The 25,015-nt window shown below is 39.2% G+C and overlaps 1 protein-coding gene across 5 annotated transcripts in view; it reads right to left on the bottom strand.

Moving 5' to 3' along the window:
- Kcnj16 (potassium channel, inwardly rectifying subfamily J, member 16) overlaps window positions 1-25,015 on the bottom strand; it is a 52,267-nt gene that overhangs the window by 13,838 nt on the left and 13,414 nt on the right. Inside the window, exon 1 of one of the 5 annotated variants that reach the window (XM_013037892.1) lies at window positions 10,326-10,447. The exons of 3 other annotated variants lie outside the window; for them this stretch is intronic. The gene's annotated coding sequence lies outside the window, so the exon portion shown is untranslated. Of the gene's footprint in view, window positions 1-10,325; window positions 10,448-15,088; window positions 16,257-25,015 lie in introns of those variants that run through there. One more of the 5 variants, XR_001175977.1, reaches the window with a different exon arrangement.

The following is a 25,015-nucleotide window of genomic DNA, read 5'->3' as shown; positions in this document are numbered from 1 at the left end:
GATGCTTTTGTTACTAAATTATAAGGGATGTTACTCCACCAAGATTAAGTTATGCCATTAATGTGCATCTCTCTTTTATCTACGTCCATCACTTGAAGTATTTTTGAAGGTAAGTTAGCTACTTGTGATAACATACTCTGAATTTGGTATGCCATCTGATACAGAAATTCCACTTGTAAAAAGTTATTCCAAAGAAACTACCATGGGTAAACACAAAGACTTGACTCCAGTGGTGCATTGGAGGGCTACTTGAATTGACAAAATGTGAGTATTGCTTAACCATCTAATAATTGTGGGTTTGGTGGATAGGTAGTGGAATAATCACATAATTACTCTGTAACCATTAAAAAGATGAAGGTCAAGGCTAACAGGAAAAATCTGTACCAGATTGCTTCATGCAGATAAAAACAGAATTCTAAAACAGCTGGAATGATAAAAATTTTAAATTCAAGTATATTTAAATATGGAGAGAAGACAGAATTATGTACAACAAAATAATAACTGTGGCCCTCTCCATTTGGTGTGATTTTTTTTCTGTCTACATGTTTATGTTTCTATAATTTTACAATGAACATACACAACTTCTGAGTAAAAAAGAAAACAGACATTTTTCGGTTCCTACTTTGAAGTGTACCAATTTTAAGGCTGAGAAAGGAGAAAACAAACCAATTGTAATCTAAAAGCATTTATTAGACCTTTTAAAAGGCAACTATAAATAGCCAGAGAAGCAGACAGTCTTACAGACATTTGAAATCAGACTGATGCTGTAATTTTTTCTGGAACAATTCACAGAAACAAATACAGTGACATTTAATTCATCTAAGTAAAACCAGATCTCATTTGAAATGAGGTGGAGAAAAAAGGGAGTCAGATCATATTTAGCCACTGGAGATCCATTGGAGAAATCAAGAAAGCTGTCAGTAACAAGTCAGGGATACATACTGCAGAGTTAGAACTAAATATGCATTGATATTCAGTTTCCCCTTCTCAGTATTCCCTTTGCCCCTTTCCCATTGCAGAACATAGTATACTACAATTATCTTCATTTCCTACCTTCATACAGCAAGGTCCATTTTTAGGAATCTTGTATGTGTGTGTGTGTGTGCATGTGTGTGTGCATATGTACGTGTGCATGTGTGTATGTGTGTGTGTGTGTGTGTGTGTGTGTGTGTATGCACTCAAGATTGGCATGCTACCACTGGAGCCACAGTTTTACTTCATGCCTTTTAGGTGGATAATTGGAAGTAAGAGTCTTACCTGCTCAGGTTGCTTCAAATCACAATCCTCAGATCTCAGCCTCCTGAGTAGGTAGGATTTACAGACATGAACTACCAGTTTAGGAGTCTTTTTTTTTTTAGCCTTAGTATTTTAAAGAATATTGGAAAGAAAATGTTTTTTGAAAGTTCTGCTATGGTAACAGCATTAAGGGCTATACTGACCAATTTCCACAAGCCTAAAGAAATAGATGAATCTTGAGGGCAATTATGAATTAAGGATGCAATTTACCTAAGTTACTGACCCTCACCAACTCTTAACCTATGCATCCTTGTGACATATTCTACCTCACTCAGATACCTTACAAGCAGTACAGCACAGCATTGTTTTTTAAAAGGCTGGTCTTCTAACAATTTGTCTCTAAAATCAAATAGGAACGGATGGCATTTGTGGCTTTCTGGGGATCCATCGCCTTCATTCTGATTTAATTGCCCCAAATGATCCTTGTCCTTCCCCCAAACTGAGATTGACTATGACTACCTTAATTGTTTTAGATGTGAGACTAGATTCTCACAGACATGAGTTTGAGTCAAATTGATCACCAGTAAGAGGACCATGTTGGTACCAGTTATATATCTTTTTGATTTTATGTTTACCTATTGGGAAATCCAGATGCATGGATTATTTACTATGAGGACAAAAATGAAACCATTCTCCCCATCCTTCTTAGAGCACCTGGCATTTGGTAAGTATCTAATCATAGAGCATGTATTCCTGCTTCATTCTCAAGGAACCAAATGGTAATAGGCTCATCTTATGCAAAGCAACATTATCATTCAAATACAAATCCCTCTAAGAAGTTTGACTGCTGACTATTTATGTGGTGAATGATCAGGTGAGCCATTTCCCAGACTTGCTTGATAGTTCATTTTGGCACCTAATTGCCTTGACCTTCATAACTTTCAGGAAGACACGACAGAGCTGCCCAGAAGAACAGCAAGTATCGGTTAAAGTACAAGTCCCGTGGCACAATCACTCACTTTTCACTTTCCAACGATGACAACAACACTTTTCCCTGAATTTCCAAATGCTGGGTTGCCTGCCACTGACCTTTAATAGACCTCATGGAGTTTTGCATTGGAGCTACTTTGACTAAACCAGTCATTCATTCCCAAACAAATGTAATTTATGGAAAGCATATGTGCCATGACTTTTGACCTTCTCAAACGCTGGTATTTATGGTATTCCAACAGAAATTCAAGTCCTATTTCTCAGTGGCTATTTTTTCCCCAATTGTGAGAAAGGCCTGCAAATTGTCCTCTTTGGCAATTTACAGAGTCTATTTATTAGTCTCTTCCAACTGCCGAGAATCATGCAACTCGCAGACGTGATTTACTCGTGGACCAGAAACTCCCTGGATAGTGTCTACAACTTCTTTGACCTTTAAATGCTTTAGTTTCTGTTTTAAGCTGTCAAAATGAAAACTTAGGACATCTTTATTGGGAAGGAAAAGAAAGCAAGCCTAACTTGCTTTTAGCTCAATTCCCATTTCCCCTGTGAATACAGATACATTGTGAAGGACTTACAAACACAAGACAAAAGATCCCGGCTAGGAAGAGCCAGATAGATAGGCTCTGAAAACAATACCCTACACTGCAAGCTATTATCACAGGAGCTTAGCTTTCTATTCACAGCTGCCCACTCCAGACCTCTTAGTAAGCAAAGCATTGCCACTTGCTACAGAGAATGGAACACCGCGTTACCTGCCAGGACTTAGTGCATTTGAAAGACTCTTGACTTCTCATCCATCAAATTTTCTGTTTCCTTCATCACTTGTATTTTTAAGTTTCCACTCTGGTATTATAAAGTACGAAAACATCACCATATTCTGATTTGGAACGCTTAAATTTCATAATCTTTGAATATGTATGTGAATCATTACCACCCAAGTCAGTAATATCTTCCACAAAAAAAGGGGGGAGTACTATTTTCCAACACATCCTGGGCTGGAATATTCATTTCTTTTAATAGGCACGGAGGAATTGAATTAGGGGTAGATGGAGGAAAACTTCCCTTTAAGTCTTTTCTGTAAGAGTCACTATATCATAGTCAACTATATTGGTGCCTATAATGGGCTGGGGGGGGGGGAAACCAGAAAATGGCTTTATGTATTCTTCTACTTAATCAATATTTAAATCTATCTGAGACATCATAAGGATTGTAACTAGGATTATGAGTAATTCTACTGCCTTTAAGAACCTAAGACTGCCCAGCACTTGTGGCTCAAGACCATAATCCTAGCTACTTAGGAGGCTGAGATCTGAGGATCATGGTTCAAAGCCAGCCTGGGAAGGAAAGCCCATGACACTCTTGTCTTCAATTAACCACCAGAAAACTGGAAGTGGAGCTGTGGCTAAAAGTGGTAGAGTGTTAGCCTTGAACAAAATAGCTCAGGGACAGCACCGAGGCCCTGAGTTCAATGCTCCCCTCCCCCCCACCAAATAAAGAACCTAAGACTTATCTACCACAGACATTCTTCACTGCCTAGAAAGCTCTCAGAATGATTTCTCTGCATGAGATACTAGTACCAAAGTGATCACGAGTCTGCTATATTGAAAGAAAGAAAGAAGGAAAGAAAGAAAGAAAAAAGAAAAAGAATGAAAGAAAGAAAGGGAAAGGAAAGGAAAGGAAAGCAAAGCAAAGCTGGGTTTGAGACATCTCTCCCAGCATTGAGGAGTCAAAGGTACTTCTCAGAACAGTATTTTGTGCTTAATTGTTAACTTTTGAGACAAATGAAGAAAGTTGGGACCATAGATAAGTCGTTAAAGAAATTAGTGAGAAATCCAATTACATTTGACAGTGGGATAAATCATATGCTTTGGAAAGAATACCCCATTTTTGCATACTGTTTTTTGTTATCTTAATTAAATTACCGAATAAGCATGATGCAATCAAGAGAAAAAGTCCAGGTAGTTGAACAAAAGGCAAAACCTTAATTCCTTGGGCAAATTCATTCAGGAGTAAATGTGCTTAGGAAAATCTAAGAATGATCCCATCTGAATCAAAATTCTTTCCCAGCCAAGAAAGTACACAATGAAGCTGAATACAGAAAGATTTCTAACATATCTAGAAACAATAATTCTAATAGCTGATTTTGTTAAAGACTATTTATAATATTTTTAACTGTAGATCCCATAGTGTCCTTTGATTTGAGGTTGATAGGGAAAGAGAGATGATACTCTTTTCTCTGATAATAAAATATCTATTTGCTTCAACTTAATCAATCTGCCATTTTGCACCAATGTGTGATATTGAAATGTCAATGCTTGGGAGTATGAAGAAGTTTAAAAAACTCCTAAAAGATGATACTGAATTTTTTTCAAGTACTGAAATGTTCCCATTTGTAATTTAGTATCCGAGGAAGAAGTATTGGCTCTTTGGTTGAGAAGTATAAACTTAGTACTTGAATTCCCAAATCTTGTGTGTAAGTTTTCTGTGAAGAAAAGAAAGTGGATGGGCTGGGAAGGTGGCTCAGTGGTAGAGCGCTTGCCTTGCATGCATGAGGCCCTGGGTTCGATTACTCAGCACCATATTAGCAAAAAAGAAAAAAAGCCGGAAGTGGCACTGTGGCTCAAGTGGTAGAGCGCTAGCCTTGAGCTGAAGAGCTGAGGGACAGCACCCAGGCCCAGAGAGTTCAGGCCTCAGGACTGGACCCCCCCCCTCAAAAAAAAAGAAATTGGACACTTTCACTGAGAGAAAAAAAAAACAATTAAAAAGGCTATGGTGTACCTCAGTGTGAAAGCCTTTGCTTACTAGGTAGTAGCTCCTGAGCTCAATCCATAGACAGTACCTCCTTCAGATTAAAAAACAATCTCCAAATACAGATTTTTTTTCCCAACAAATTGTGTGATCTCATGCCAGCTCTCATGTCCCTACGTAGTTCAGGGATGAGATAACAATATGGTAAGGAAACATTTGCCCTGTTAATCATTCACAATCTAAAACCGTGGGAGAATCCAGACAAGAGCAAAGTTTACAGGTCTAGTGCGTAGATCATTGATGATGCTAACTGAAATTCGCCTGTGTGTTCCCTGCTTCTGCTTTTGATGACAGCTTTCCCCAGATGAGCTCAACTACTTCTTTCAGAAACTTGGTACCAGATTCATCTCTCCTGACCCCAACAACAATACTAACTGGATGTGTTTATGCACAGCTGTAACCCCACCGACTCAGTAAGCAGCAGCAGGAGGTTAGAAATTCAAAGTCAGCCCAGGCAAAAATTAGCAAGACCTGATCTCAATAAAATAACAGCTGAGTGATGGTAACTGGTGCCTGTTATCCTAGCGACATCAGGGGATGAGATTAAAAGGATCACTCTTCTGTGCAAGCCTGGATGGAAAAGTCTAGAAAATCCCATTTCAATGACAGAAGCTGGGTATGGTGGCACAAGACTATCAACCCAGCAATGGTGGGAGGCTTAAAATAAGAGGACTAGGGTCCAGGCAAGTGTCTGTGTAGGAAACCAAACCCTGCCTCAAATATAACAAATGCAAAAACAGGCTGGAGACATGACTCATTGGTAGCATACCTGTCTAGCAAGTGTGAACCCCTGAATTCAAACCCCTAGTACTGTCAATGCACAAACCAAAACAGCAAGCTTTTTAATTTTTTTATGCTTTGCCAATTACCCAGGTAAGACAGAGAGTAGTTTACTATATGACATAGAGTTTGTCATAATTCAGGTCTCTCTAACTAGGTAGCAACTAGTATGTAATGCTTCATGTCATACACTGGATAAGCTTATCATTTGTGTAGAAGGCTTGAAACAGGTATCTGTCTATCTATCCATCTATCTATCCATCTATCTATCTATCTATCTATCTATCTATCTATCTATCTATCTATCTATCTATCTATCTATCTATCTATCTATCTATCTGTCATTCCTCTTACTCCAGATACCAGGTTGAGGGGCCATATTTCAGCAAAGGTGGCCCTCAAGCTTTCCTGAGACACATCAATTTATGGTCCCTATAATATCCAATACAGATGAGTATATACCATTACAATGATGAATGACTATTAACCAGTGAGATCCTACCAAACCAAACCATGAAGGATTTGAATTATTGGAGACCTCCCTGGAATGTATTGTATTTCAGTTAATCCATTTGCATACACTTGCATAACATCCAAAGTCTATACTTAAAATCCGGGATCAGCAAAATAAAACACCAGGAAGTGGTACTCAAAAGAGATGGAGTGGAGTCAAGAGGAAAAGGGTAGATGAAGAAAGAGAAGAGGAGGAGAAAATCCAGTGGAAAAATGAACTATATGACTTGTGGGTAGGGACGGGAGGGGAGAGAGCCAGGGAAAGGGTAATATTGTCCGCAAAGACTTGTAGGCATTGTCTGACTTAGGTAACTATAACCACACTGTACATTGCCTTTATAATAATAAAAATATTAAAATTTTATTAAAAAAATTGGTATATATCCTACAAAATTAATAAGAGTGAGGGAAGGTATGGGGGAAGGTATGGGTGAGAATGTTGAAGGGGTGACATTGATCAAGATGTATTATATTCACAAATTGCTTTGTTAAATGGTAACTCCTTTATACAACTATGTAAAAATAATATAAAAGGTAAATATTAAAAAACCTGAATCATGAACAAAGAAAGAAACCAAAGGAATCTCAGGCTCAGTTCTATCAGTACGAGTTATCTAGGTGATGCTTCTCTATGGAGACTTTCCAGTTTTTGAGATTATACAAATAGCAGGTGGACTTCTGGGTCTCTGGATGTCCTTTAGAATTCATCCAAAATGCCTTAACACCGGGAGAAACCATCCCATGTAGGTGGTAGCACAGAGTATCCTAAGGAAAGCAGCAAGGGTACCACTTCCTCCTGGGTGCATCCAGAGTACATAGCATTATTTTTTTTTCCATTTATTCTTCCCATGAGCAGAAGTTCGACTCTCATGAAGGAATTTGCCCTAGATTAGCTTGAGTCAGAGCCTCAATGTTGGAAAGATGTGTGTGTGTGTGTGTGTGTGTGTGTGTGTGTGTAAATCCAGCTCTGTGTCTGTGACATTCCATTCTTTCCTCCACATAGACAAGATCTTGTTGTGAAGATCTCAAAGCCATCTCACCAAAGTGAAAAGAGAGCAGACTTGCTCTTTGCAAGGAAACCTTCAAACTGACTTTTGATGGTTAGCTCTGAAAAGGATGAAGATGGGGAAGAATGACCCCCAATAAGCAGGCTTGTGTGAGTGACAGCCCAGCATCTGTAAAAACAAAGGGAAATTTAATCCATAACAGGTGACTGAGGAGAATCTGCCAGGTTAAAAGAAAAAAATCAGAGACGATATAGTATCTTAAGTTAATGTTGACAGGTTATAAAACAAACAGGGGTTAAAGAATCCACTATCCTTGTGGTTCAGAATTCCTCAGATGGAAACCAAGTTGTCAGTATTGAAGAATAACATCCTTGTGAGTGGGAAGTTCCAAGAAGTGTGTGGAACAGAGAATGACAGGGCTTGAACTGAGTAGCCGAAGTGACCAGAAAACCATGGTAAAGGAGGAAGGAGAAACAAATAGAGATAAAACAGAATATGCAGATTAAAGCAGGCAGACATTCAATATCAAAGAGCTTCAGCAAAATGTGGTCCATCCATGAGTATGAAGCAGAGTTGAAAGATTCTCCCATTTTGAGAGTTCAAGGGTCAGCCACAATCCTCACCCATACTTCTTAAGTCTCAGGTGCGCTATGCCTAGGGATTTATCTATACAAATACCCTGAGAATCAAATACAAGTATTTTCCATTTGTCACAGATACAGGCTTGATGACTAACTAGTTTGATAGAGTTATTTAGGGTCATACCGGTGATAAATGGTGAGAGAAAAGGACCATGTCATCACTACAGTTTCGAGCTTTCCTGAGTAAAGAAGCTGTGGAGGTAAATGGAATGAAGGTACTTCTTCAGAAAAAGTGGGATGGCCCAATCTCTTGAACTTGGGCTCAAGGTCAGAGTAGAATTAATGATGAGAAATACAGCCTGAGTTCCCAGAGATGAGAGGATCGCCCACTTAAGTGGGAAAGCTAGAGAATGATTCATTTCAGAACCAGGAACAGAGAGGAATGCACAGGAGGTCAAAGTTCCTGTCCCCAGACAGAGACATTTGGGTATCTGGATTGTACTGAACGCTCATCCACATCAAACCCAGAAGGATAACAGAGGTGAGCAGGGAGAGAGGGAACAGAGGCATGGGATGAAAAAAAGACTAATTTCCCAGAAAATCAAGGCACTGATACAACAAAAATAGATTTTCATCCAGTGAAAGTAGTAAAAATATGTATAATTGGAGATATTTCATATCTACCATGGAAAGGTTGACTCTATCTTTTTTTCTTTCTGTCTATTTTGTAATAGAAGTCCCTGGGAGGGTGAAGGAACAGAGTTGAAGATAATACTGGAAGGGTAGATGGAACTGTTACAGATATGCACTCTTGCAGTCAAAACTTTGTTGAACACACACTGTATGGCGATCTAGTTGTGCCATGAATGCACTCCAAGTAGCTGGCATATGAGATGTCATAAATTCCACCAATAGAAGCAAGGGTTATGTTGCTTTTATTTTTTTTGTTCACTAGTATATAGCTTTTAATCTGGTATTATGAGATGGGCAGTGGTAAATACCCATCCAAAAGGATTAAAAATACATAGTAAGGCTGGAAATGTGGCTTACTGGTAGAGTGCTTGCCTAGCATGCACAAAGCCCTGGGTTCGATTCTTTAGTACCACATAAAAAAACAGAATAAAAAAGAAATGGTGCTGCAACTCAAGTGGTAGAGCAAAGGAAGCTCAGGGACAGTGCTCAGGCCCTAAGTTCAAGCCCCAGGACTGGCAAAAACAAAATAAAATAAAAACAAAAGTACACAGTATTAGGAAGACTTCACACACTCGAGTCTTCTAATTACTATCATCATTTGTTTGTTTTTTGAAATACTGGGGTTTAAACTCTGGTTCTTGTGCTTAACTAGGTGAGCACTCTACCACTTAAGCCACATCTCCAACCCATTTGCCTTTAGATTCAGACCATAATACTTCTATCAATACCTTCTTCATTCCTGGGATTGAGACATGAATCACAACTTTTGGCCCAGACTGGCTTTGAACTATAGTCCTCTTCTATCCACCTCCCAAGTAGCTAAGATTACAGGTGTGAGTCATTATGCCCAACCCCCAAAATCTTCTAATTTTTTTATGCAAGTTATTGGCTTACTTTGCTACTATCTGTCCTATGCTCATTCATTGACTTTTTCTTTCAGTTGACTTTGTTTGCTTTTTAATCAGTCATGGGGCTTGAACTCAGGGCCTAGACACTGTCCCTGAGCTCTTTTGCTCAAGGCTAGTGCTCTACCACTTTGAGCCACAGTGCCACTTAGGTTTCGGGGTGGTTAATTGGAAGTAAGAGTCTCGTGGGGACTTTTCTGCCTGGGCTGGCTTTGAACCATGATCCTCAGATCTCAGCCTCCTGAGTAGCTTGGATAACAGGTGTGAATCACCAGCGCCGGGCACATGACTTATTTTTATGTTTATTTTGTATTCCTGTAGAGATCTCAAATTTAAAAATCCCCCCCTGCAAAAAAAAAAAACAAAACAAAACACAATTCAGACTGAATCACTGATTCTGAGCAACTCTCAAGGAAAATCCAGGATAACAGCACACATACATCACAAGTGTCTAAGGATGGAATGGCAGGTATTTGTGGGCCAATGACTACTTAATACCTAGTCTACTTGGAGGCTGCTACCTTTTGAAGGTGAACCAAATTCAGGTTTTGAATATCAGTGGATATGAGAGCCTAATCAGGTCATTCCAGATAAGTTATGTATTATTTTGCAAGCCAAATAATGATTTTTGCCTTCATCATTTAGATTTGACTGTAGGAGACAAGTTGATTTCTGTTTGAGTCTCACCTTTCCTGTGGACCTAGTGATGCAGATTAGTTATTTTCCCTCTTGTTTCCTATCTCTTAAACAGCATACTTAGGGAAATGAAATGAGATGGACGTGTGAAATAACAAAGGTTCTGAACATTTCACCTGAATCTTGGGGCCTGTTTAAAACAGGAACTTCTGCCTTGACTTCCTTGAAGCTGTCATGGTGGTAACAGTAGGCGAAGCCATGAGCGCAGAACTAGTTCAAAACAGATGTGTTGATATGGCCCTACCTAAAAAGATCAAAATGTGAAACGATTCATCTCTATTACACTCTGCACACATAACAAAATGTCCTTGGCCCGAACTCTCCTTGACTTCTTATCTTTCATGCCAACCCATCCTCGAATACCTTCTCTGACCTTGGCTACAAGACTGGCCACCGAGAGTGAAGCCTAAGGTGAATGTCTAAAAGCTGAATGTTGAATACAGTTGGGTAGAAAACCACGAATCGTCACTCTCATGAGATTCCAAAGCTGCCTTTGATGTGATAATCCTATCCCACCATCCTCACAACAAGACTGCAACTGGCTGGCTTACATTTTTCCTAAACCTGAGAACAAATCTTGCGTGTGTTTCTTGGACCTGAGCCATTTGGGATATTACGCTTGGAGGGAAAGCACTTAAGACACTTTTGCACTTTGTATCCTAACTTCCCTCCTCTCTAAAATGGAGTTCATTAAAAAACAAAAAAAGTCGTTAAGTTTGGGCTCCCTCTGTGCCAGGTTCCATATCAAAAGAGATTAAGTGGTATCTAAGAGATTCATGTACTTAAAGCCCAGAGAAGGCAGGAAATCAGGAAAAATCACTCTACCTCCCAGCTTATGGTTATCAGAGTCTCTGGGGTGATTTCTCCAGCTTCCTCTGAGTCCCGGGGATTATACCAAGGCTCATTGGAGATAAAGAGAAGAGAGAAAAAAATGAGGTTTATTTTACAAGGAAAGAATTAAAGTTCTTCTTCCTATAAACAGGTATGATTAAATTCATGACAACATCTCCATGTGATCTTAAGAGTTTCCTCGTAGACACATTGCAGTCTTGCTAACTGTGCCCTTCTGTTAGATTAAAAAACAAAAACAAAAAACAGGAATCTACAGACTTGGGCATGCACCAAGTGTTATTTAGTCCATAGCAAACAGTCAGGTGTTGAGATGGAAAGAAATCAGTAAATAGGGGGAAAGTGTTAAAAGTTAGAAAGCCGCGTGCCCTCAGAGCTTATCAGACTTCAGGCATTTTACTGATGCAGTTATACATCAACCATTGTTCATTTTAGAAAGCATAGTTACAGCATTTATCTAGCTGCAAGCAGGCAATTAATTCCAAATCGACAGCAACATATTTTTTATTATCACCATTGCAAATTCTTAATATCCCTTCCTTGTCACTTTGCAACCAGTGGAAAAGTGACACACGCACAGAGACAGCGAGACGGGTTTATGAATGCCTGTTTCCACAGGAAATTAAAAGATTCACCTCCTCCACACTGGCCAACCTCAGTCAGCCCCGTTCAGCTGCCTAACTCATCATCCGTCCAGTTCTCTTTCTCTGAATGCTATTTCCCTTAACAGATCTATAAACAGCGCTTGCCTTCTTCATTCTTTTGGTTCAGAACTCCCCAGAGATGAAAGGAGAAAGCAAAAATTGTTCCCAGCTAGAGACTGTGCAACAATAAAGGGTAACTAGTGTACCCAGAGAGAGGAAGAATAAAGATGTCTGTTAGCAGAATCTACACACAGACACACACACAGACACACACACACACACAGAATGAGCTGCAAGAGAGCAGGCGAGCAATTAGTTCAGGCTCAGATCACTTTGTAATCCACTACTCCTCAGTCTTACCTTATGTACAGATAGGGGAGATGGGGGCCAAATTCTGCGTCCTTATAATCACACTGCCTCAGAGAGGTCTCAGGGTTCTTTCTTTTCTGCCCTTCTAGTACATTCTCTGAAGCTGTCAGCACCTACCACCATGGAGATGAGAAAGTCCACAGGAAAATCTTGCTCTTCTTTGCCTTTCCAGACACATTCCCCACAGACAAAGGGCACTGAGCTCCCAGCTTCTCTCCAGTGAATCAACACTTTCTTTCATTGGTTCCCATGCCTACTCATGGTAGGTAGCCTTGCCAGTGGTGGCTGACTGAAAACGAGGAAGCCAAGAGAACTATCCTTTCTTCTTGTCCATTTAAATGTTTGCTTTTTTCTTTCCCTCTGATCATATCTCTATCAGCTTCTCAATAACAAGAATCTCCCCTCTCAAATCACAAAGTGGCTACAAATTGTCCCTGAAACTTTTCTGACCCTGAAAGCAAGCTGGGCCTCCTCCTCCTAACAACCTCAGGACTTGTCCAACTTCTTCCAAGTCTGCTCTTCCTAAGTGTGATTGTCACAGTGAAGAGTTTTCTATGAGAATCCACACCCGTTCTGGGGATGTAATTCTACACCAAAGGCAAACAGACTCTTGCCCAATTCATTTCATTTTGGTTGCAAGGAAATGTGCACCCCTAGAAAGGTCGTTGACAAACAACCTTGGTTGTGATTCCAAGGACAAATGTTCAGATGTTCTCTGAGAAACAGGTGTCATGTTGTGGTTTCTTTTGTTTGCTTTCTTTTAAGTTTGAGAGAAAAGAAGGAATAAGTGATTCAAATGTTCACTTCTCAGTCATTATGAAGGCATTTATTTGGAATAAATGAGTCATAAAATGTTGATCTTTTCTCTGTTGTTGGTAGGAAAATGGGTGAATGCTGGTGCCTTTTCACAGGGCCTGGGTTGATGAGTTTTAAAGCAGGCCACTCTCTAGTTGATTGTAGTTGAGGTAAGCTTGATATGCTCTTCAATAAATGACTAGGTGAGGTTCAGGAGGCAGTGGTGAAGATCCAGAATGGAAGTTTAAGATTGGAGATGATCAGTACATACATAACATTTGAAGCCATACCATCCGCCCTCCCCAAGGGAGCTGACACAGAAGGGGTAATTACGAACAAGAAGCATTCTAACGACTCAGGCCTTGGGCAACCCAATTTAAGAGAAGGATGAAGATAAGGAAGATCCAAAAGAAACTGGGAGAATTGCCTGGAGCAGACAGGAAGCCAGGGGCTAGAACATGGAATGAAGGAAATGTGGCAGAACCATCCATTAAGACTTTGGAGAAACATGCCTGAGTAGAGGAGGAAGAAGTGAAAATAGACTGAGAGGAGGAGGAGAGAGTCTGCATCATACTTTCAGAATGTTCTGCTGTTGAATTTAGAGTGTGGAGATGGAAGGAATCCGAGGGTTTTTCTTTTCTTTCTTTTTGTTTTTTGGGAACAAGTCTATCTGTTTTGTTTTAACATGAGAGATGCTATAACTTGTCAAGTAAGATATGATCATTGACTAATTCCTTAATGGAGTAAATGCCCTGCAATTGAGTTTGTGGGTCATTTGTATTAAAAACAAGTACCTGAGGTTCATGAAGAGGTGTCTTTTTTAGTCCTATGGTTTCATTGAAAACTTAAAAGGAGAGAAGGATACCAGTGGCTCATACCTGTAATACTAGCTATTCAAGAGTCTGAGATCTGAAGATCACAGTTCAAAGCCATCTTTGGTAGGAGAGTCCATGAAACTCATCACCAATTAACCACCAAAAAGTTGGGAATGGAACTGTGGTTCAAGTGGTAGAGTGCTATCATTGAGCACAAAAGTTCAAGGTCAGTATCCAGACCCTGTGTTCAAGCCCCAGGACCAACACAAATATATATATATATATACATATAGATATAGTATATATATATATGTGTGTGTGTGTGTGTGTGTGTGTGTGTGTGTGTGTGTGTGAAGAAAATATTACTGAAAAGTATTACTGAAGCAATCACTAGTTCTCTTTGTAAATGCCATGTCACTATCCACCTGTTTCAGGTAATTGTATAAAAAATTAGGAATTCAACCAGTCATTTTGCTTCTGTCACTTTCCTTACTTTTCTTTATTTTGCTTGAATTATTTAACATTAACAAGATCTACAAGTATGCCCATTTTCCTTAAGAGTGGCATTAGTATTAAGACTCATTTATAAGACTAAGTCCTTGAATACCTGCATGGCAAAAGTATAACATAAATGAGCCAGGCACTGGTGGCTCATGCCTGTAATCCTAGCTACTCAGGAGGCTGACATCTGAGGATCATGAGTCAAATCTAGCCGAGGCAGGAAAATCTGTGAGACTCTTACCTCCAATAAACCACTCAGAAAACTGGAAGTGGAGCTGTGTCCAGAGTTCAAGCCCCACAACCAACAACAATAACAGAAATAGAACATAAATGATATAAACTGAATTTACTCAATATAGTAAATTGATAACATGTGATAGAACTTTTAGATAGCTTTGATAACAACATTGAAGAAAATGATTAGATTTCCCCCATCAGAATCTTTTTTCAAGGCTTAAAATCTCTTAGATGTAAGCTTCTTTGTCTTAGTATTTTTTTGCAGATAGTGCTTTGCTGTGTGAAGAGGTTCACTACCTACAGCCTGTTTAGCAACACCTCTAATTTTTCCCACTGTTAGCCAAGTAAGCCCAACCCTGAATTGTGACTTACAAAAATGTGACCAGACATTGCTACACATGCTCTGATAAACAAAGCTGCCCCTGGCTACACAAAATACCACAGATGTGAATTTTGCTCCAGGTGAGTAGACTCTGTAATAGAGCATTGGTTTATATATATATATATATATATATATATATATGAATAAATGTATATGCAAATGCAATTGTCTTTATAAAACACAATAAAGTGAATCATTTTTAAATGGAACATATATATGTATATACTAGTTTATTTTTATTAATCTTATATATTGACACAAAAGGATTTCAAATCAACATGTTCATTTAGAAGTAGAAAGCACGAAGCATCTTGATCAATGTCACCCCTCTATCATCAACTCATCTGTTCCAACCTTACCCATCCCATCAACTTTCCAAGATCCATTTTCACATGTGACTGTACTGACCCACCTTTCTTCTCTTCATTCTTATGACCCTCTCCTTAAACTCCAGTATTCTCAGCAAGAATGACTTCAGCTCCCTGTATTCATGTGATTGAACAGTGTTCTAATTACACAAAGGGATTATACCATGGAAATCTCATACATCAATGTTAGATCCAAAATATAAATGCATATGAAAACATATACAAGGCCAGATGCAGCTATATGTATACATGGTCAAACTGACTACAGACAAATTCTTTTAAGACAGGATATCTTTTGCAAAAGCTGTACCAGAGAAAGCAATGTTTGACTTTATTAGGACTCAGTGGCCAAGCTTATAAAAACGTATTTTTACACACAGAAGCTAGATGTCAGAGAAGATAGGTAGAGAGGCACACTTCCATGGAAGGAACAGTGAGCACATTAATTTATTTCCCCTGAGAATCATGTTAACATTGTTAAGTGATGAACTAAGTCGTCCTCGTGTCTTTTTTAGAGGGAGAGTAAGCAGAACAGTCCGACGTGGAGATTCTGCGCCATCATGTCACCTGGAATTCTGCCACCCAACTATATTTAACCATACTATGCTCACATCCCTAATCCGTAAGAGGGAGATAAAGATATCTGATCATTATATGTTCATCATTTAGATCCAAGAAATAAGTTTAAGCAGAGGAAAAAGAAAGGAAACCTGTGTCATTTTTTTCTGCAGACCATGTAGCTGCTGCTGCAGGTCATGGATAGAAATGTCCATCTGAATCTGAATTTTCTGCATGTAATGAAAATCACAAAGGTGCTCTAGAGAGCCTCAGCCCCCACTGAAGCCAAGCCCGCAGAGGGATGGGAATGAACTTTACAGGTACCATGTTTTCCCAGCTTCAAGGCTTCCTGCTATTCTTTCTGTCTAGCTACCTTGGGAACCAAAGCAGGAAAGTAGGAAGTCCTACTTTGTAAAGTCTCTTCCTTCTCTTGATTCTCAAGTCCCATTTCAATTTTCCTGACATACCTTCCTTTTTTTCAGCAAAACTGTGCACACGTGAAAAGGATTACCCTAGCAGACTGTGGAACCTGAAATCATAAGTCAGTAGTGAGTTGGCAAGTGTTTCCGCTCCAACTATCACAATCGTTTAATTTTAGAACCGAACAGTGAAGCATCACACAAGTTTCTATTGGAGTGGATCGTGTTTTGCAGACTGGTTGTTGTACCTTATGCCTACACACGCATGCACACCTGGTCAGGCAAAGGCCCTCTGAGGAATGCCAAATGGATGAGTCAAGTAATGGAGAGAGAAGAATTGAGCCCTGGTGTGGATCAACAGATAGGAATTCATGTAGCAAGGAATAACTAGCTGAGCTCCTCTGTTGGTCAGTTTTCATAGACCAGGACTTCAGTCCTCCCCCCAGCCCTGCCCTGTACACACCCCTGCTCTTATTTGTATGATGGCTCCAAATAATGAAAGAGGAAATCCTTCCTTAAACTCAGATAAATACGTGTCTCCTGGCTTTCACCAGAATTTCCGGTCCTTGCACTGTCTGTCCCCCTGACGCAAGGCAAAACAAGTTTTCTCCTTGCAACAGGCAATTCTTCAGATAAATAAAGATAAGAATCCGGTCATCACTTCTTACCCTCTACCCCCCCCCCAGCTTCACTTCTTCCAGTAAAAACAAAAACAAAAAACACTCCAAAGTCTCCTGTTGTTCCCACTACCTAGAATGGTGACTCAATCCGTCACTTTGGGTAGAGAGGAGGGAAGGGACCAATGTCATAATCCTGAATAACTTGCACAACAGTAGACAACTGGGGTGACTGGAGCTAAGATTAACTTATTTTTAAGCAATGGAATGCTGGGTTTTTTGTCTTTGTTTATGTTTTTTAATTGCCTAATACTAGAGCTCTAACTCACGCCTTGAGCATGCTAGATACTAGGCAATTGTTCTGTTACTGAGCTGTACCCCTAGTCAGTTTTGGTCATATTTAACAAGGAACTCTCTTTGGAAGAAAAAAAAAGGACTGATTTGCAAAGTTTCTTGTTTCTATGGAGTAACTATTCCAAACATACTTGATTTGGAGTTGCCAATGTGAGATCTCAGGCTGTGGTTGTTAAGGTGCTTGAATAATGTCTTTCTGAGTTGGTTTGAACCACCTCTGGCTCCGTGTCATTCTTTAATTCATACTTTAATTCAGAGTTGTTACCACGCTATAGTGGTATATGTCACTTTTAAGATGCAGTATCTATCTATCTAATCTATTTATCTATCTAATTTATTTATTTATTTGTTTTTGTGCCAGTACTGAGACTTGAACTCAGAGTCTGGGGTGCTGTCTTTTAGGTTTTTCACTAAAAAGCTAGTGCTCTACCACTTGAGCCACACTTACACTTCTAGGTTTTTGGTGGCTACTGCAGGTCAAAGTCTCATGAACTCCCCTACCCAGGCTGGCTTTGAACCACATTTCCCATGTCAGGTACCTGGCATACAATATATTTTAATTCACAATTAATGGACTGTGTTTGACCAGGCAAAAGCCAGTCTTGACTTCACTCAACATTTTACTTCAAAAGTTCAATGCATGTAGAGATAAACAAATTGCAAAGAGAGCCTCTGGCTTCTAATACGTGAGTCATAAAAATAAACTTTAGCTCAGTCTTACCAATAAAATCAATGACTAAGTGCATCTTCCCATTAAATTAGATATATCTTACATTAATTCTGAGGACCTACTAAGCCATAAATGATGGAATTTTTGTTTGTTGTTTTAATTGAAGGAAAAGAAACTGTGCTTGATAAGAAGTAGATTTGTAAGAAATTATCTTGTTTAGGCTGACATGGAAAAAAAGATTTATTTCAGAGTCTTAAAATGTGTTTATATAATTCATTAACAATTCATGTCCTTATCACAAGCTTAGGAAAATCTATAAATATTTAACTTAAAATCACAGTAATGACTAAGCTTATTTTTCACAGTTAGCCTTTTTTTTTTTTTTACTCTTGGGTAGGCTCCTAATATTTTTTTAAAGCTATAGACATGTTTGTTTTTGTTCTCTGGTGAATCTATTCTACAGTAGTTACTTGTTGAGTCACATTTTCCCGAGGGTGCAATTTCCACCCTTCCTCTCTTCATACTGAATGGCACTGGTAGCGAAAGATTGTGTTAGTACTGAACAGGAGGGAGCAGGAAAAATCCTGTTTACTTGCCTTGATCTGGGGACCTCTGAAGGGGACAAGAATGAACAGAAGCTGGAGAGCAAGTTTACAGTGGTAAAGTGCATTGGAATGCATGTGGATTGTTCTCAGGAAGTATTAAAAGGCTTTGACACAGAAACGAAACACAATTGGACACTGGTGGCTCACACTTGTAATCCTAGCTACCCAGGAGGATGAGATCTGGAAAGCCAGCCCTCAGCAGGGAAGTCCATGAAATTCTTATTTCCAATTAACCTGCAAAAAGCCAGAAAGAAGTGGAGCAGTGGCTTCAGTGATCCATCACCAACTTTAAGCCAAAAAGTTAAAGGACAGTGCCTAGGCCCTGAGTTCAAGCCCCCAGTATTCACCTCTCTCTCTGCCTCTCTGTCTCTCTGTGTCTCTGTCTCTCTCTCTCTCTCACACACACACACACCTACACACAAACACATACAGAGAGAAAAACGATGAACATAATATGATTAATGTGAGATAAAATCTTTTAACATTGGAAATTCTGGTTCTGAGGGTGAGACTAGATTGACCCAAATGCAGGATAGAGAAATAATAAACCAGTGAGGAAGGAGAACATTGCCTAACCTCAGGGACTAGAGCAAAAAGAACAGATTCAAGAGATACTGGGGAGTCAGCATCCACAATAATCAGACATTCATTGGGGGATTTGTGAAGGAAAGTAAAAGAGAAAAGAAGTGGAAGAGCAGAAGGAGAGCAGGAAAGGAAAGAACCGTGGTGAGGAGCAAGGAGAAGTTTATTTTGCTTTTACGAAGGAAGGAAGGGTGAGGAGAGCAGGCAGGAATCCAGATTTAAAAGTAACCAAAACCATTTGAAATTGCTACTGTAGGAAAGTAGCAAACTTTGTGATCACACTGGGGCTGTTCCGAGGGTCTCCTCCTCCTAGCAGTCCCTTTAGAATTTAACAGAATAGGGATGTTTAGAAAGAGTTGCTGCTTGTCATCTCTTTCTCCTTTATGAACATCCCTGGATATTTCTACTGGAACTACCAGACAAAAATAAACACTTTCTGATTTAAGGATCTTCGTAAAGCAATTCCTTCCATTCTTGGTTTCCAAGTTCAACCACTGCATTACCTCTGTAAGAAAAAGCCACAGCTGTGCCCCCAGAATATGTGTTGCAGAAATGTTTGCTTGATACCTCCCGGCTACAACTCCCTGAGCTCCCTAGGGAGAGAGGAGCACATGGCTAGGAGCTCTGTAACTCAGTCAAAGGACAAACTCCTCCTGAGGTCATGTCTCATTTGAGGTTGAGTGGCTCACTGGATTGGTGATCACAGTCACAAAAATGCACCTAGAATGCCCAGGAATTTTTCCTTTGTTTGATTCGGATATTAAAAGTTGTGTACGTCATGTCTGCACAGTGAGCATTTCACTGTGTCAGATTATTATTTTTTTTAATAGGGTTGGAGTTGAAAAGAGAATACACAATACTTCAGAGGTTAGAAGAGGTGACCTCTCTGCTTGGCTATCCCTTCTGGATTTCTGAAATATCATATTTTAAATATATGTTTCTCTGTCCTGCGCAAAAGCAAGAAATGTAATGTGATCTCTGGACTAAGTTGTAACTTAGTTAGAACCAGTAGAAGTCATGGGGAATGCTAACATCAAAATACATTCCTGCCTGTGTAATATTCAATTGTGCTCACATTAATTTAATAGTTGGTAGATACTATCACCTGATTGTGAAGATAGTCTTTAATTCCTCCCTTCACTTAACAGGGCTTACCTAACAGCTACTCAAATCTGAAACATTTGTGAGGTGTTCAAATCTGACCTCTGAATGTTGTGCTGTCACAGTAAACACACAAAAATGTATTTATTTGGAAATACAACCATGGCAAGAAGACAAAAAATAATAGTACATATTGAGTATTGCAGATGAGAACTTTGGTAACCATAACAACTATATGTTTCCATTCTTAAGCAAACTTACAAAATATGTATTAGAGCAATATGTAGGTAAGAAAAATGAGATTGTATCACAAATTTATATGAAAGACTGCATAATTTTCAGTAAATAAAGGAAAATGGATATTCTGAAGAAAAATGGGAGCAAAGTTAAACTATCCACATGTAAATGTCATATTGGGTTGGGTAGTTCCATAAAGAATACAACTACCCAAGTTAGACTATACATATGAAACTCCCTGAAGTGCAACTTTTGCTGATATATCTAGAAAGGGAACGGTGTAATGTTACCCGTTTGTCAAAAGACTCTCAATCAGTCTGAGCCCATTGCTACCATTCCTATGCCTCCCAGAATTATTGACGTCACATTTGATATTTGGTGCCCTTCCCCAAGTTATGGTCCTATTTGTCCATGACTAACCTTGCAACTTAATACTTTATTGGTAGAGAATAATCAAGGCTGTGAGAATAAACAAAGACATTCAAACTCAAACAAGCAGAAGTTACTTATCCAGAGCTTGCTATAGCAAGAAGTAGTGTCGTTCGTTGCATTGGTCAGAGATGCAAAGGCAGAGAGAAGTGTGGGAAAGCATTAAAGAAAAGACAACAGATTTACTAAAGTTATATAATATTGAACCCAAAAATCACCTGAGTAGAAAAAAAAGTCATGTAACACAGAAAAGACACTATACCTTTCTGGCAAATGGAAGTGATGTATCTATGAGTTTTGAATGTCAGTCATATGGATGTATTATTTGCACCCCAGAAACTGGCAGTACAGCCTGCCTGTAAGGCTATGGACTGAAACGATGTCTTTCCTTTGGGTCAGGAAAGAGTTACCTGGGAACATAAATTCTGTTTTCATTGACTTCACTTGCTCAAGTAATGTGTGCAACTGTATCCCGCCAACAAGTAATAAGGATAATCTGTCTTCCGTCACTGAAAGATTGTTGAGAGGGTAAATAGACTTTTGGTGGACTTTCCCCCTTAGCTCAGTGCTTTCAGGCCTATAGTAATTTTATGGAAAGGGGAGAGAGAGAGAAAAAAAAGTAAAACCCTTCAGAACAATTACCCCATTCAATCATAAAAACCACTGCCACACATCTATCTCCAACTACTCTTTGGATAGAAGCAGAAGCAGTAGGTTCTGTGCAGATGAGTTGCCCTGTTTTACCAGGACACAGACTTTGGCAGGAAGATAAGTGAATGATTAAATCTGAAGTAGAGTTGAAAATAAATGCTTAAAGAAATAATTGAACATTCAGGCACAGCTAAGACTGGACAGAAGTGGAAGTCACCAGCTCCCCTGTCTAGACTCTCTTGGAGTTAGGGCTAAACCCAGGTAGGATGGACAGAGTAATTTCTTGGGTTACCAAGTGTTTGTGGTATTGCATTCTGCCTTGATCTGAAGTGTGATGCAAACAGAGCTTTGTGCTATCTGTAAACACTGGAATAGCTATTTTTAATCTCTTTTAGGTGCACATAGATTCAATAAACAGATTGGAATAAAATGTTGCATGTAGTTATAAGTCTAGTTTATGGCTAAATATTTTCCCTCCTTCCTAGCAAATTAACCTTCTTTAAGAGTGTGCTCTGGGATTGGAGAGGACTGCTACAGTTGGGGAAAACCTGGAATCTCATGTTCTAGTAACTTAGGACACTGTGTTTTTCTCACTGTCTTCTCTCCATTAGGATCCCAATTTGAGAAAGAATAGAAACAAGTGATAGTAATTAACAATAATAATTAATAGAGGATTGATTTGGGAATGCTGGTTTTCTTGGCGTTAAATAAAAGCATGCAAAGTATGCTGTATTCTCTGGCAGTTAAAAACTACTATGTAAAATATCAGTTATACTAGACTCTTAAATTAGATTGAATTAATTTAAAAATAAAAACTTAAGGAACAACTGATCTAGGGTAGTTCCCCAGTTCCTGCTATGCAAAGCTCTAGACCTTTCCTTATAAAAAGAAGCACATAATTGAGGATAAAATGACCCTAAGCACACAACAGCCCAGTACCTGGCACAGGAAATGTTGTTTTGTTCTGTGTTGAGGGGTTGGTTTGAAGTCTTCATTTACATCTCTATAATTCAGCTAGTGAGACTATTTTATCGAAATATTCTCTTTTCATACCAAGAGTAACTATTTTAATGATGCTTCATGATGGGGTCTTAGGAGTATTAAAAATAAAACAGAGCTGTTGATTAGAACGAAAAGATTTCAAAAGTGAAAACTTAGCCAGTGACTTACTTGTGCCTATGATCCTAGTTACTCAGGAGGCTGAGATCTAAGGATCCTGGTTCAAAGCCAGCCTGGGCAAGAAAGTCCATGAGACCCTTATCGCCAAATAACTAGCAAAAAAAAAAAGCCAGATATAGAGCTGTTGCACAGAGGTAGAGTGCTAGTTTTGAGGCTCCAAACCTCATGGACAGCACCCAGGCTCTGAGTTCAAGCCCCAGGGCCAGCATTAAAAAAAAGAGAGAGAGAAAGAAAGAGAAAAATTGAGAGGGAGTAAAGAAAGGTGTGACATTGTCCAAAAAGAAATGGACTCATGACCTGATTTATATAACTGTCTCCCTTCTGCACATCACAAGAAAAAATAAACATTAAAAAAGAACTAAAAACTTTCATACACTTTGGTAGAATCAAAATTTAAAATCTTTTCACATTGAGCTTTAGTTGATTTCACAGACATTTGAAACTGGTGACTTTTTAAGTTACTGAGTTGTCTTTAGGCATACAAATCATAAGCAGCTCAAACCCTGGGACTAAAATGGACTCTTTGGGGCAAAGCTATTGTGATAACATGGACAGAATCATAGAAACAGCAAATTAAATGCTGTTGGCAAAGAAATAGCTGTGTCCCATCAGTTTCTCTTAAAGTTACTAGTTGGGGGGAAAATAGAATCACTTAGCTGCACTTTCTTTCCTTTCGAAGGGAAGTATTCACCACCTTTCACATAGCCCATACGTTACCTGTAAGTTAGAACGATCCATGCTTCTAGACTTGCAAATAGCATTGCATCCAAAAATGGTGGTCACATTGATGTCTTCCCACAGAGGATCAAATGTAAGGAATGATTGAAAACTAGCCTCTGTAATAAAAGTAAATCCCCTGAAACAAAGTAGCTGCTACAATTCCACCCCTGCCTCCCATATTTACTGCCCCTATTTTCTGGTAATTCTGTATCATAGCTGTCACTGACCCAATTAACAGAGAACAGAAGTTCTATAGTAATAAAAGGCTTTGTCTTGCACCAGTGGCCTACCTAAATGTTAATGGGTATCAGAATTAGACAAAGCTCTACTAAGGCCCATTCTTCACATGAGAGTTGTTGGCTTACTAGGTCAGGGCTGAAATGCTTGCATTTCTTATAGAGGATCACTGGTGTAAACCATATAACTCAGAAGCAGCAGATCTTAGATTAAAACTCAAGTCTGCTAGATTCTAACATGCATGCTGATATAACAGAAAAGGTACCTACAATGCCTGTAATTGCTCCGTCTCTCTGAACCCCTTCCCCCCTACCTCTTATGCTATTCAAGGCTTTGCACTTGCTGGGGAGGTGCTCTGTCATTGAGTCACTCCACCATCCTGTTTTGTGTTGGTGGTTTTTGAGATATGGTCTCACTTTGTGCCTGGACTGTGATCCTCTTATTTGGGCTTCCTGTGTCATTGGGATGGCACGCATAGACCAGGACAGTCAGCAATGGATCCCAATGGAAGATGGTCACTCAAGCACATGTTTTTGCCCAGACTGGCCTTGAATAATGATTCTCTGATCTCTACCTCTCAAGTAGCTAGACTTACAGGCTCCACTCGCCACACCAGGCACTCAGAACATTTTGTAGTTTGATGGCAAGTGAAAGAGGAATGGATGTTGTGTTGAGGCCTTGGAGTATGGGTTCCTTTGTCTGTCATTTACTGCACTATCATTTAAGTTACCCAATCCTTGACATTTCTAGTGATGTAGTAAGATTTCTACTACTTAGACTAACAATTCTCCCAGAGTGGTTTTGAAGATAAAAATGTGTCAATCAGCGTAAGAAAAAAATGTCCCATGCTCCACAAATGTGGCTTGTTCCTTTCACTAGAAATCAAAACAAGATGAACAAACCAAGAAAAAGACAAAAATATGCCAGTGAGCAGTCTGATCTTTAGTTTACGCACTGCAACTACGTAAAAGGAAATGTTGAATATTAACAAAGAAGTTTATTAGAACCTTCAGGAACGCAGTCATCTCTAAGATGAACATGCTAATGGTTTTCAGGGTAGAGAAACTACAAATCATTTTGTTCCCAATACTGTTTTCCCTCAACTTAAACAAAGTAAACATCCTATTTTTTTTCCAATAGGACTTTCTTTCATGTGAGCAATTTTAACTCTAATTAAAAATCATTTGAATATAATTGGTCTGGGGGGGTCAGTAAAATAGTAATTATGGGGCTGGGAAGGTGGCTCAGTGGTAGAATGCTTACCTCATATGCATGAGGCCCTGGGTTTGATTCCTCAGCATCACATAAGCAGAAAAAGTAGGAAGTGGCACTGTAGCTTAACTGGTAGAGTGCTAGCCTTGAGCTGAAGAGCTCAGGGACAGTGCCCAGGCCTAGAGTTCAGGCCCTATGACCAACAAATAAATAAATTAAATATATATATATAGTATGTGTGTGTATATATATATATATATATATACACATATATA

Source organism: Dipodomys ordii, unplaced genomic scaffold (assembly GCF_000151885.1).
Source record: "Dipodomys ordii isolate 6190 unplaced genomic scaffold, Dord_2.0 Scaffold7, whole genome shotgun sequence".
NCBI classification, from domain to species: Eukaryota; Metazoa; Chordata; class Mammalia; order Rodentia; family Heteromyidae; genus Dipodomys; species Dipodomys ordii.
The sequence above is the reverse complement of the archived record's forward strand: the minus strand, read 5'-3'. Positions and strand labels throughout refer to the sequence as shown.